The following is a 12,760-nucleotide window of genomic DNA, read 5'->3' as shown; positions in this document are numbered from 1 at the left end:
CTTCCTGGGCAGATTCTTGGACTCTCAGCAAGACGGCTGTTGTTACTACATTTAAATACTTGCCGATACAAATATTCAACCTGTTTTATTCTTACCTATACATTTTCTGCTACATTTATGCTTTCTGTAAGTTTTCTGTAAATATGACATGGCCTTAGAAAGTTCAGATTTTCTTAGTTCAAGACTCATTTACTTCAAGAAAGCGTTCAAATAGTTTTCTTTATGAATATAATCCAAGCAAAGATGTACATCACCCTGTCTTATTTCATTTACATAATAATAATTTTGTACCATTTGATATAACCATTTACACTAGTTTAATTTGACTTCTTTACATCTTTGAAGTAAAACAACAAAAAAAGGCATTGTAATTATCTTAAAAATAAAGCTGCCAATACTATTAAAGGATTACTAAAGGATTAGAACTACAAAAGCATAGTGTTCTACAAAAAAAGATAACTTATGCATAATTATTTTTAACAGTAATTATACAGCTACAACTAAAACAGCTACAAAGAATGTTATTTTGGCTATTTTTTCATTAGCTAAAAATTTGAGTATGTGTAAGCAATAGTCATTCCACCCCACACATTGTGTCACAACTTGAGTTTTCCGAGGGATTTTGTGTAATATCATTCTCTGCTCCTATGGAGACAGACAATACTCAGTGGAACACTTTGCAATTTGCCATGTATTTACCTTCTCCCACACAGACACTGGTGATATTTAGCTTCCTCTTCTTTGCTATACTTTTGCAAACTGTTGTATTTGACAGGGGAGCTTGAAGACGAGGCAGAAGCCATGTTTTAAATCTCAGTTTTACTCCCACTGCCTGCCAGCAGCTCATTTATTGTACATGGCAACATTCAAGGTACACATACACAGATGTAAATATAGCATCATGCACTGAGAGTAAAATACAAAACAGGATGAAGGGCATCCTACTAGTTCATGTCAATAAATGTAGGCTTATCTTCAGTCCAGATCTTTTCATCTCTCTATACTGCAATGTTATCAGAGACGCCATCATAAATTTTGTCCCACTAAACAACAAAGATCCCATCCCCATCAGAATGGCTCTGTGAATATTAAAAGCCTTTAACAAAAGCTGACAATCAACTGTTATGATTCTGCAGGAACACCAGCCCTCACAGGACTAATGCAAATCTTGTTTTGTTTTTTTGTTTTTTTTTATGTTTTACATGTTAAATGAAGTTTTGTATGTGTATTTACATGTGTGCCCCATCACAGTGGGATGAAAAATACAGTTGTTTCAGAATCAAGAAAGAGAAGGAAAAAAGAACATCAAAAGGGAAACTTCAAACAGCCCTGGAAGGCTTGCATTAATGTATAATACAACAGATGAACAGAAGCTTGCATTAAGTAAAAAAAAAGTTAAAGGAAGAATGTTTAGGTACTCTCTCTGGTGCTAGAAATTTGGTTTGAATTTATGTTCCTGTTTAGATCATTACTTATTTATTTGCTTTTTCGTGGCTTTTAGTTCATTTACTGTTGTAATTTCTGCTTTGGACTTCTTTCTGTTAGATTAATGTTACATATACTATTTATATCAGTTTCAGAGCTTATTCCCTCAAGTCCTCTCTGCTTTCTTTCTCTTTCAGCTTTCTCTCAGGCTGCAGCTTTCCTCCCTTCTCAGCTGTTCCTTGTCCACTGAATGTCCTCTGTGCTTTCACTCAGATTCTTTCAATTCTCATCTGATTAGCTACTTTGGTTTCTTTGTCACTTCCACCTCTCCCTCAGTATTTAACTTTCGTCCATCCCTGCCAGGCTCCTTCTGTGACGTTCCTCGTTTTTCCTGCCTTTCAATTACCTTGAGATTTGTGTGTCATCTCTGCTTTCATTTAATAAATCATGATTATCACGAGTTCCTGTCTGCAGTTTGGTTCTGCTTTAAAACTCCAATACTTAACAGGCATGCAACATTGCTGTTGTAAAGCAAACACATGTCTCTCCAATTTTCATATTGACTGATTTGACATTGACTTCTGAAGAGGTGTACTATACCTTTTTTAAGAACGTCAAGCGGATTGATGCTTAACAAAACATACTGATTCTGTTTCAATAGTCTTATTAAACAAGCTTAAAATTTACTGGACAGTCTGGAAAACTGAACTTAAAACCAAATAAACACTGGTGGCTCCAAGAGAAATTGTAAAATTATAAGGAATGTCCCTTTTGTTCAACTCCAAGGATTATATCTATTTTGTTGTTTTGACATTATTTGAAAAGGCCTTTAAAAACTACACGTCCTTGTGTCCTTGTTTTATTTTCAGTACAATTTTTTTATCATTTATTGTTTACAATGTCAGAAAACCTATGATTTTCACAGATATTTTTCCAGTGTAATGATTATTGAAATAGAGCATAACCTGATGCTCTTATGGCTTTATATGACAATTTAGAGTGTTGGGTAAGTCATTTTTGAATACTGTCTGGTATGTGCTGCACTGGGTTGTTTTTTTTATTGCATTTTTGTTTAAGCCTCATGAATCTTATTGTTTGTGCGAACAGCATATTTAATTTTCCCTTTGCTGAATTTTAAAATACAGTTTTGTTTATACCTGCAGTAAAATAAAAAAGCTTATCAAAATCTTGCATCTCCCTTTGAAAGAGTTTAACCTGGAAAACACAGCCAGCAAAACTCATCTGAACAACATCAATGAAGGTGACCCCTGAACAGCAGGCCAGACAGAGCACTGGCAACGCTTCAAACACAATACAAAATTTAAAAAAAGTGATGATTCTACTTCATCCTCATCGTGTCTTCTGTCAGAAAGTCATCAGGAAAACCTTTTTGGATAATGTTGCAATTAGCAATGCATTTTGCATTTAATTTGACCTAAAATGGGGTTCTGTCAGAGGAGTGGCAATATGAGCAATAGAGGCCACCAAAAGGAAAAAAAAACAACAAAAAAAACACTTTGGCCATGATTTGAATTGCTTATGAGAAAGACCTTTAGTGGCCTTTGGACTAAAAGCTACAGTTCAACTTCATAACTCAACACATTTTGAGCTATTTTAATAGCAGTTTAACACACCAATATTAATGGGAGATTATTAGGCTTCTTCACATTTTTATGAACCACCACATCCAACTATGCATGTGTCGGAGTAATATCTTACAGTTTACTGTTAATGACTGTTTTGTAATTGATAATGTTGGCAATTACACGAATACCTTCTCTGTTCTATTCATTATCCACAACAACAACAACCCTCTAATAGCTCATTCACCGAATGTATGGAGGGAGTGTGGCGCCACACTCCATTCCTCTCTCCGTCACTATTTATAGCCCAAACAATTAAGCTGAGAAGACCTTCATTAGCCTGCTGCTATTCAGCAGGACCCCGAGTCGCCTTGCCAGCCAGCCAAACAGGTGTTCCTTAATAATCACAGCTGAATTGCCAGCAACACTGGTTTGCGATTTTTTCCCCCCATATGTTTCAAGTTGTTAGCGGTCCTCTACTGAGAAATGAATGACTTTCTAGCCTCATTACAATATCTTACAGTATTTACATGTGGATGTTGGCCTGCTGTCTGACCCTTATGCAAGTGACATTCTGCTTCGGTGCTAAAAACATATATTAAAACAGATATGACAATGTTTAAAATTGTAATATTTACCTGCCTATGAAATCTCCTCACCCAAATTGTGTTTGCTCCATTTGCTCTGAAAACAACAGGGAATATTTCCACATGGGTGTCGGGATTTGTTTTGCTCGGCAGTGTCTTATGTTTTTCACAACTGAAAAACATATTCTCTAAATTAATAAATTAATTACAGCTAACATATCCTGCCATTTTTTTTAACATTGATGTTTCGGGAACTGGCTACGGTCCTCCACAGCATGTGCCAAAAGCCAGAAGATGACAGGCTGCCAGAGGTTTTAGAAATACTGCAATGACATGACACCACTTCATCCAATTTGGCTCGGGTTCATCTGTTATCTCATCAAGCAGTGCCAGCATACAGTCTCTGTTTCTTGTATACTGAGACGATGATTTTGACTTGGTCTGAATCTAATATGAAGCTCTGAACAACAAAATGTCACACAGGAAAGCAGAGCATTTGAGGTGTTGGCTTAAAATACATTTGCCTCCAAAAAGCACACATCTTGAACTAACCTTTTAGAAACGTAAAACTTTTATTGCATTATCATTTGGGCTTTCCTTAAGTCTTTAGAGGCATTAGTGTGTGTAAACTTACTAATTTGATTAATTTGATGGATAATTCTCATTTCTCAGACATTTAGTAAATATAAGTTGTTTTGACTATTTTTACAGAACTTCACAGGAAACCATTATTTAGATTTTTCTGGTCAGAGAGTGAGATAAAAAATGTAATGGGTCTTTTTTTCCAGTAAATGCCCAGTTTCAATAATATAACAAAATTAAATTTATTAAACTTCTCTTCACATTTGAAGTATCCTGTAAGTCGTCTGTACCAATAGCTACATGATGTGTAAAATAGACATTTTTAGGTATTCTTGTCATGATTTTAGACAAGTTACCTTCTTAATACAGCAGGTCAGTTTCAAAGCACAGCCAAATAGTATCACCATAGCCAAATAGTTACACACTGCCTTGCTATGGTTGCCTTGTTACCTTCTATAAAATGTACTTTGCATTTTGCCCATTATGAAACTGTCAGCTGTTTTAAGGAGGGTGGGAAGACGTAATCTAATTGGACATCAGAAAATCCAGTCCAAACTTCATATGCTGCTAATATATTCCTCCCACTAACAATGTATTCAACTGGCTTCATCCTGTTGTCAAGATTGAGCCTGGCTGTGCCAGAACTGTACTTAACTCTTGTTGCTAAAATTAGATGACTGAATGCACTTGTCATATTTTCGACAAACATTCTCAGAACTGTCCAATAGGCCATAGACATGATATTTATGTGAGTGAGCACTGCACAGTTGTATGACGGAAAACTTTCCCTAAATTCAAATGAAATAACAGATGAGATGTGACTAGATTTTTCCTAACACAAGTAAAAAAAACATACAAATAATTATATTACTTTCAATATGTCAGAGTATTTTTATTTTTTTTTTCACGTGTGGGCGACGTAGATGTGATGGGGGTGACCCGCCAGCCTCTTAACTCTTGAAACCACAAAAAATCGATACAGTTTTTAAAAACTCAATCTACAGGGTGGGCCATAAGTTTCCAAATTTAAAATGTTATTTCTTTTATATTTCAGATACCCAAGAAGATGCGTTTGACAAAAGAGCAAAGGATTGAAATTATACTGATGGCTGGATCAGGAAGCGGTCGCATGGCTGCACAAAACTTTAACGGAAAACATGGAACGAGCATCACACACGACGCTGTGGCAAAACTTATTTGCAAGTTTCAGAAAACTGGAAATGTTGCAGGTCAACCACGAAGTGGTCCAAGATGTGCAGCGATTACATAGAGTCCCACAAAAATAAAAACTGTTGTAAATAAAATATAAAATGTTTATTTTTTCTATGTGTGTAAACTTATGAACCACACTGTAGTACAAGTCTGCCCCTTCTTTCTGAGAGTGAAATCACATGATGTCATAACTGTCAGATGTCTGAAGCTGCAGATATTTGTGAAAATTGCCGTAAATTGGTAATGTGACCAAAAAAAACGTAATGTTTGTAAATAAAACTCTTAATATTGACATGAACAACTACAATTCAGTAATATTGCTGAAGGTAGTCACACCATGTTGGTCAGTGGTATTATTAAGACTCAAGGTGGATTGATTCAGGTTGCTAATACAGATAGCATCACAGGCCACCTCTGAAAGCAGTCCAGAATAAACCAGCCAAAGAGAATCATAAGGATTTTCAGGGTATATCTAAGCACCAGGAATGAATAAGGCTGAGTACTTTGAGCCCAAAAAAATATGTATTTTGTAGATGCATTTTTCTAATTATTCAGTATATTTTACTACATGGCGTATTGTTTTCCAAAGAAAAATATGGCATTGACATATGCATTTGAACCGCACAAGAGTTCACTTCAACCGAACTGAGGCCTGGGATTTTAGACGGAAAAGAATTAGCTTTATTGGTCCACATCAGGGTTGGGTTGTGCCTTCACATCTCCCCAAACTATCCAGACTTTCTCTGCAAAAAAACTAGAGTTTGAATGAAATGGACTTAACAGTGCTGGTGTGACTAGATATATTTGGTAATAAGAAGAAGAACAATAGAAGAGGAAAGAGTTTCAACACAAATTATGTAGATGCGTTTTTGAGAAAAGCATGGACATTATGGCTTTCTTAGTTTGCAGAATTTATCATTTCTTCTGAATTATTTTTTACTTTACACTTTTCCATTAGCTACAGCTTCCAAGCTTTGAATTGCTTTTTTTTTTGTCTTTTACCCATAATAAGTCACGTCTCGTCCTATTATAGACTGATGTTACTATTCAGCCGGCAACTATTTACCTGACATTTTGCACTTGTTTAAATGAAGCTGTTGGTCCACAGTCTCACTGTAATTATGATGAAATACTAATTAGGAAGGCCTGACCTATGCAGACATGCCCACGCTCTCAAATGTCTACTCCAGATGGCAGCAGGTACAAAAGATGCTTGTGAAAGAGACCTTTGTGCATTAGGACAGAAAGGACCTGTCCTACTGGAACATTAGGATTCAAAACATGTCTCAGTCACTGAAGATTTTAAATTAGCAATCTGGACAGTGTTCAAAAAGGTTTTGTCGATTGACAGACAAAAAAGATAAAATGTGCATATCCAGTTGTACATTCATGTTTATTTTAAACCTAAATTCATGGAAATCTGGATCATTTAGAGTAAAGTTTCTGACGATCAATAAAGATCCACTGTGTTTAAGACTAATGGAATATCCGACTTATCAGCACAGAATAAATTGTGTTTTGTTGTAAAGAGACACCTTATTACATGAAATTAGGTTTTTATATAGTTCCATAAATGTCTATTTGGTTAACGTTTGTGTGGCACACTGTGCCCATCAGGAACTTAAAGTGTTTTTCCAACAACAAACCCTGAAATAAATGCTGTGTTCAAAGAAAAAAGAAAAGCTATTTTCTTTGAGAGAAGAAATATACAGATCAGGGAACAAGGAGGATGAACACTCTAACCTTTGCGCCGCATGATGCCCCAATTTTCACATTTATAAATGCTAATTTTAAGACATTTTGATTTATTTAATTTTCACTTTAACCTACTGTTTGTGTTACTTTTAGATTTTAAATCCAAATACCATGGGCCAAACCTTCCTTTAGTACTTGAGGTTCCACAGCAGTATCCTCATTTTATCTATGGCTGTTCACCTCCAGCTACAAATTACAGGTGCTGTGCTGAAAACGCCCCGGTAATAACTTCAGTCAAGAGCAAATAATGAAGCAGTGCAGCAACTGATGTTTACCAATGTTTCGTGACCTATTAGAGCCATTGTAATTACACTTTCCACTAACAAAAGAAACAAAACCTGTCGCTGTCAAAAACTACAAAAGTTTTAGGGTCATTAAAGCAGACGACACAGAGATGAGAGTTCTGAGAAAGTAGGTTTGAGAGTAAACCAAGCTGCAGATAGGCTGTGCCTCCGGCTAGAAGAGTGTTCCTTAGGTTGACAGAGGGGACCATTTCTTACCAAAGTGATAGAGCCCGACCTAGAGCAAAGGAACAGATTGAAACAGCATATTTTCCTCCCTCTGCCTGTAGCGCTTTGAGCATTTTATACTTTGCTTTGCTGGAGCAACTTGATGAACTCAAAGTCTGAAGTTGTGTCTGTGGCTAATTCACCTTTGTGTTTGGGATCGGTGGCCTATTTTGGAAAAAAATAAAATAATAGTAATAGAAATATTCTTGACCTAAATCTGATGGCTGTAGGGCCCAGTTCTGAGGCATCTGCGATTGTAGTTTTTCTAAGTTAAAACAAAATAAATTTAGATCTAGAAATGACAATGTCCATGTTTCCTTTGAACTAAACACTATATATATGGACTTACATGTAGAAAAACTAAATTCTCAGTAACTAGATCATCATCTACACCTGTGCTGAATATTGTTAAAATTATTAAAGGGATTATTTTTCTTCCCCATTGTGTTAAATGACCCTCCTCACAAAGTGCTTGTCAGAATGGCTTGCAGCAAATTCTAACAAAAGCACTGAAGAGAAAAAGCTTTCCCCGTTGTTTATGTAGTGCATTTCAGCCACCCGGTAGAAAAGAAGAAACACTGAGTAAGTAATACTAAACTACAGTTTTCCCAACTAGTGTGTTTTGTGAAAGGTGGGATGTTGAGTCTTTAAGTCAGCTTACCTGCATGTTGTTACAGCCCATCTCTATCCTTTTATGATCAAAGTTTATCCTGTTTGCTTCTTCCACAAGGATAATTCACTATGTGACACATCTCTGATAATCTCAAACTGGTTTATTGAACAGCAAATTCATGATAGTCCAGAACTGATGACAGTTACTAGATCTTGACCCAAAAGAAAATATTTGGGATGTAGTGGAATGGAAGAGTCACATAACGGATATGAACTGCTAGGATGTCAATGGGACAAAAATCTATGCAGATTGTTTCTAACACCATGTTGGATCTACACTATATTATTAAGGCAGTTCTTAATGACAAGATTTTGCTTGTAAGGTGAACCCAATGAAGAGGTGATTATATGTTTAAGTTCAAACTAAAAATAAAATAAAGTAAAGCTTAAGAAAATGTAGGTCAACTATGTGTTTTTAGGTGTCATTGTTAAAAGGTGCACACAGGAGTAGTTTCACGTAACAGCCAGCTGCAGTTTCCTCCAACGGGCTTTCAGTATGCTTCTGTTTTTCTTGTTTTTTCTTCTATTGTCATCCTTCTTCAATAATATATGCCACATATGCTTGCTACTGAGTGGTGTGGGATTTACGTTGGGTTAAGCTTCAAAAGAATGGCTGGCAATCTATTGTTTGTTACTGGCATGCTACATTCCCAATAGGGGGCCTCGTTTGCAGCAGTTTCTGTTTCTAAGAAAATACGGTTCCAACATTATATCATTTCATTTCATTTCGGCATTGTGTGAAATGTATGCTTTTGGAAGGGCATTCATTTCAAACATTATGTGTATTTTTTCCCTTATGACTCTACTCAGCCACAATAATGTCAATAATGAGTTATTTAGTCAAAGGAGACATCTTGTTTGACTAAGAGATTCGAGACACATAATTTCTTAAACAATTGCGAAGGAATAAATTATATTCTTTGTTAAATAATTTGATCTTGATGAACAATCTTTGTCTGTAAAATCAAATGAAGACTATTTTTCCTGATTTTGATGATGTTTATAATTTCATTATGCTTGGCTGAATACTTTTTGTCATTTCTCAATCAGCACCAATTATAAGCACTTCATCACCACCTCAAAAGGCTACAGATAGTGGTTCATCAAAATGTGCCCTCTCTTTCATGGGTACAAAAACACTTGTCCAGCATTTCAAGGGTTCTGAATGCATATAGACAGACAATGACCCAATCTAAATGTGCATAAAATAGTTCCTCTTATTTTCACATGCCTGCGGTTAACATAGGAGTACGACTGAGGAAAATAAAAAAACGCCCGATCATCAGTGCTACACTGCCATCAGACACAGGCCAAAAGCGTTTGGCGTACTTGAACAAAAATTGGATAGTTTTAACAAAACATCAGTTCAAAAACTGTGAACCAATTTTTTGGCTGAGAAAAGAGATAAGAAGAATGCTGCTAATTTTTTGCCATTTTGAACTACACAACCAAGGTGCCTTTGACATTTGCTCCAAAGATAATGCCTAAACTTTTGCTGCACAGTGTGACAATGACAAATACATATTTATCTCTTGTATATGACCTTTTCTTTGATCAGACTTCTCTAAACCCCTTTCACATGATGTATCCAATAATGTTATCTAGTCTGTTGTCTAAGCTAAATTGAATTACCCAGCATGCACTTCTTCTTAAGACTGACTCTTCCTTTTGTGTAATCTGAAATCCTGCATAATCTGATGACAATTCTTGACATTATCAACCCTGAAATTGCTGTTGCAGCTGCGGAGTTTATGGGTGGATTTTGTGATTAACCATTTTTATGTACATTGGGCTTTATGCACTATTTTTAAAACTAGAGGTGGTTTTAGTTGTTCAGATATTGCTAAATTATACCTCGCCTATGTTATAATAATTTATAAAATGCAACGATCATGTGGATAAAGAGAGATCATTGATTCTAACCCAAATACCACTTGTTCAGTAATCCCAATTTAATTATTCTCTTTCAGTCACTCTTTGTAGCCTTAAAATTAAATACCACTTTAGTAATTAACCAAACCTCATACGCTTCATCAAACCCATAACCAAACTCTTTTGTATTGGAACAATCCAGGCCTGGATATGTCCATTTGACCCAAGGCTGGTTTAGCAAAATCACCAAAGTGTGTTGCTTTGCCCAGCAGGTTTGGGAGTTTCTATTACTTACAATTTACTCTACATTCGTATACATGCTTGGGAAAAAAAAAACAAAACAAAACAAAAAGAACCTCAACATTATTTAAATGAACTTAATAAATACATAAAATATTTTGACTGGAAAAAAAAAATACAATTGTATAATTGTTTTTCTCTGGTCTTTGTTCTATGAACTGTAAAGTCTGATTCTGCAATGAAGCTCCAATACTGTACGCAGTAATAGTTTTAAAATGGCATCTCCAAAACAAACAGATTTTACAAACTTGCATGCAGCATGAGATGCAGTCCAACAGTAGTTTGCAATATCAAGAAACAACAAAAAAAAGTTAGAAAAAGAAAAGTTCAAAAATATCCTTGCAGCTGTCACGGATGTTTTGTTTATAAAAAAAAAAGAAAGTAGTATTAACACTTTTTTTAATGATTAAAAAGTTTTGAAGATATTGCCTAAATTGAATGTGCATGAGAAAAACAAAATCAACATTCTCTTAGTATGAACATCTGAATCTGATTTTACTCACCAGTGAATTTTGAATCACAGTTCAGAGCAACCTCATCGTGTCCCGTCTTTCTTGCTCCCAAACTTTATATAATGGGAATAGGCAATGAGGGATTGTGAGATAGAAAAGGCAGCAGGCCTATTTGGAAAGGAACTTTCCATTGGTAGTAACTCCATGGACACGTATCCAATAGATCGGGTGCAGAGCTGTGAAGACCATAAGATGTCCCTGAAAAGTATCAAGGAGATTCATTTAATGCGCCGAAGGCTTTCTGAGTCCACTGCTGGTACTAATGCTTGACCTGTGCAGAGATAGGCACCGATTGTCATTCAGGCCATGCTCTCCGCTCGCATGAATATTCCTTCAAATTAAGCCAGAGGAAATCGTTTGAGTATCTGAAGGAAAAAAAAGGGAAACTGAAGGGTACAAGGCAAAGCTGGAAAAACCAAGATAGCATTCCAGAAATGATATTGGTGGTGGCATTGGAGAGGTGTGTTGCTTCCAATCTTTATCCCCTGATCCTCTTTTTGGCGTCCAACTTGTCTCCAGCAGTGGTGGGGGGCAGAAAGTGATAGAGCAGTGTTGAGTACTGCTGCTGCTGCTGCTGCGTTCTTTCTCCTACCAGCAGTCTCTGCTCAAATAAATGCCTGGTCTGTCACAGTTCTGTGCTGCAATGCATTAGATTCATCCTTCCTCTCATGCACTCCCTCTCTCATGCTTGCCTCCTCCCTTCTTGCTCGCTCTTTATTTGTTCACTTGAGCTCAATCACACGTGAGAAGACACAGAGGGAGAATAGAATACAAATAAGCTTTCTTAACGAACTAGTTGTTCTTAGATTTGATGTATTTTGAGAAGTCAGAATGAAGGAGAAACTGGTTTGAGTTTATGTGGTCTATGAGTCCCTCCCTGTCTTGACTGGGAGGGAAGACTAAGTCACTGCGCACTGGTATGAGTGTACATCTTTTTTTTTTTATTTTCATGGGAAACAAATCATTTTAAATAACTACCGGTAGCGTAAACATTAGAAACCAAAAGAAAAATAAATAAATGATGAGTTGATATATTCTTTTTAAAATTCCAGATAACTGGAGTTTCATAATGATCATATTTACCAAGACACTTGCAAAAGAAAGGTTTGAAAATCATCCTTTTTCATTTTATTTTATTTTTTTGCTGGTTCGCTAAAAGTTCTTCCCAAGTGCAAAATGTCAGGATGCACTTGAGAGCACACCAGTAATGAAATTACCCTGAGTTAATTTACCATAATATTAATTTTCATTAGCTGCAACTGTGCATATCCTACTGCAATATGTAAAACACTATTTCCTGGAAGTGGTCATTAGTAAGAAATGTCATCACACCTGCTTTAGAAACCCAGAATAGTAAATGTGGCTTCATTTTTTTTTCTTTTTACATTACTTGCTACATTACATAATTTTTATTGTAGTATTAAATTGTTATTATACAGTTTCATAATATTTTTAATGTTGTTAATCTAGTATTACGAATGCTTATGAGCAGGGGTGCAGCCAGGAATTTGGGCCCCACTTTTTGAGAAGTAAGCTAGTCTATATATTGATTAGTTCTGTGTTTGGCTGGCTAGTCTAGTTGCTAAAAAAGAGCCAGCTCTTTTGGTTCCCAAGCATCTGCAGCCCCATTTATTAGCATAACTTAGCAATTAGTTCCCCATATGAGAAGTCTTGCACTTGATTCATTTTATGTATTTGCTAGGTTACAAAATCACACATTCTTACCATTGTGTAATATTTTAATCAAAATT

The 12,760-nt window shown here is 35.9% G+C and overlaps 1 protein-coding gene across 2 annotated transcripts in view; it reads right to left on the bottom strand.

The window, feature by feature from the left end:
• The window catches only part of lrrc4ca (leucine rich repeat containing 4C, genome duplicate a), a 130,787-nt gene extending 119,045 nt beyond the window's left edge, over positions 1–11,742 (bottom strand). For both annotated transcript variants that reach the window (XM_008411506.3, XM_017305483.2), the window contains exon 1: positions 11,001–11,742. The gene's annotated coding sequence lies outside the window, so the exon portion shown is untranslated. The remainder of the gene's footprint in view (positions 1–11,000) is intronic.
• Between the last annotated feature and the right edge of the window lie 1,018 nt (positions 11,743–12,760).

Source organism: Poecilia reticulata, chromosome 6, assembly GCF_904066995.2.
Source record: "Poecilia reticulata chromosome 6, P_reticulata-male-v2, whole genome shotgun sequence".
NCBI lineage: Eukaryota > Metazoa > Chordata > Actinopteri > Cyprinodontiformes > Poeciliidae > Poecilia > Poecilia reticulata.
This window is presented reverse-complemented; position numbering and strand designations above follow the sequence as displayed.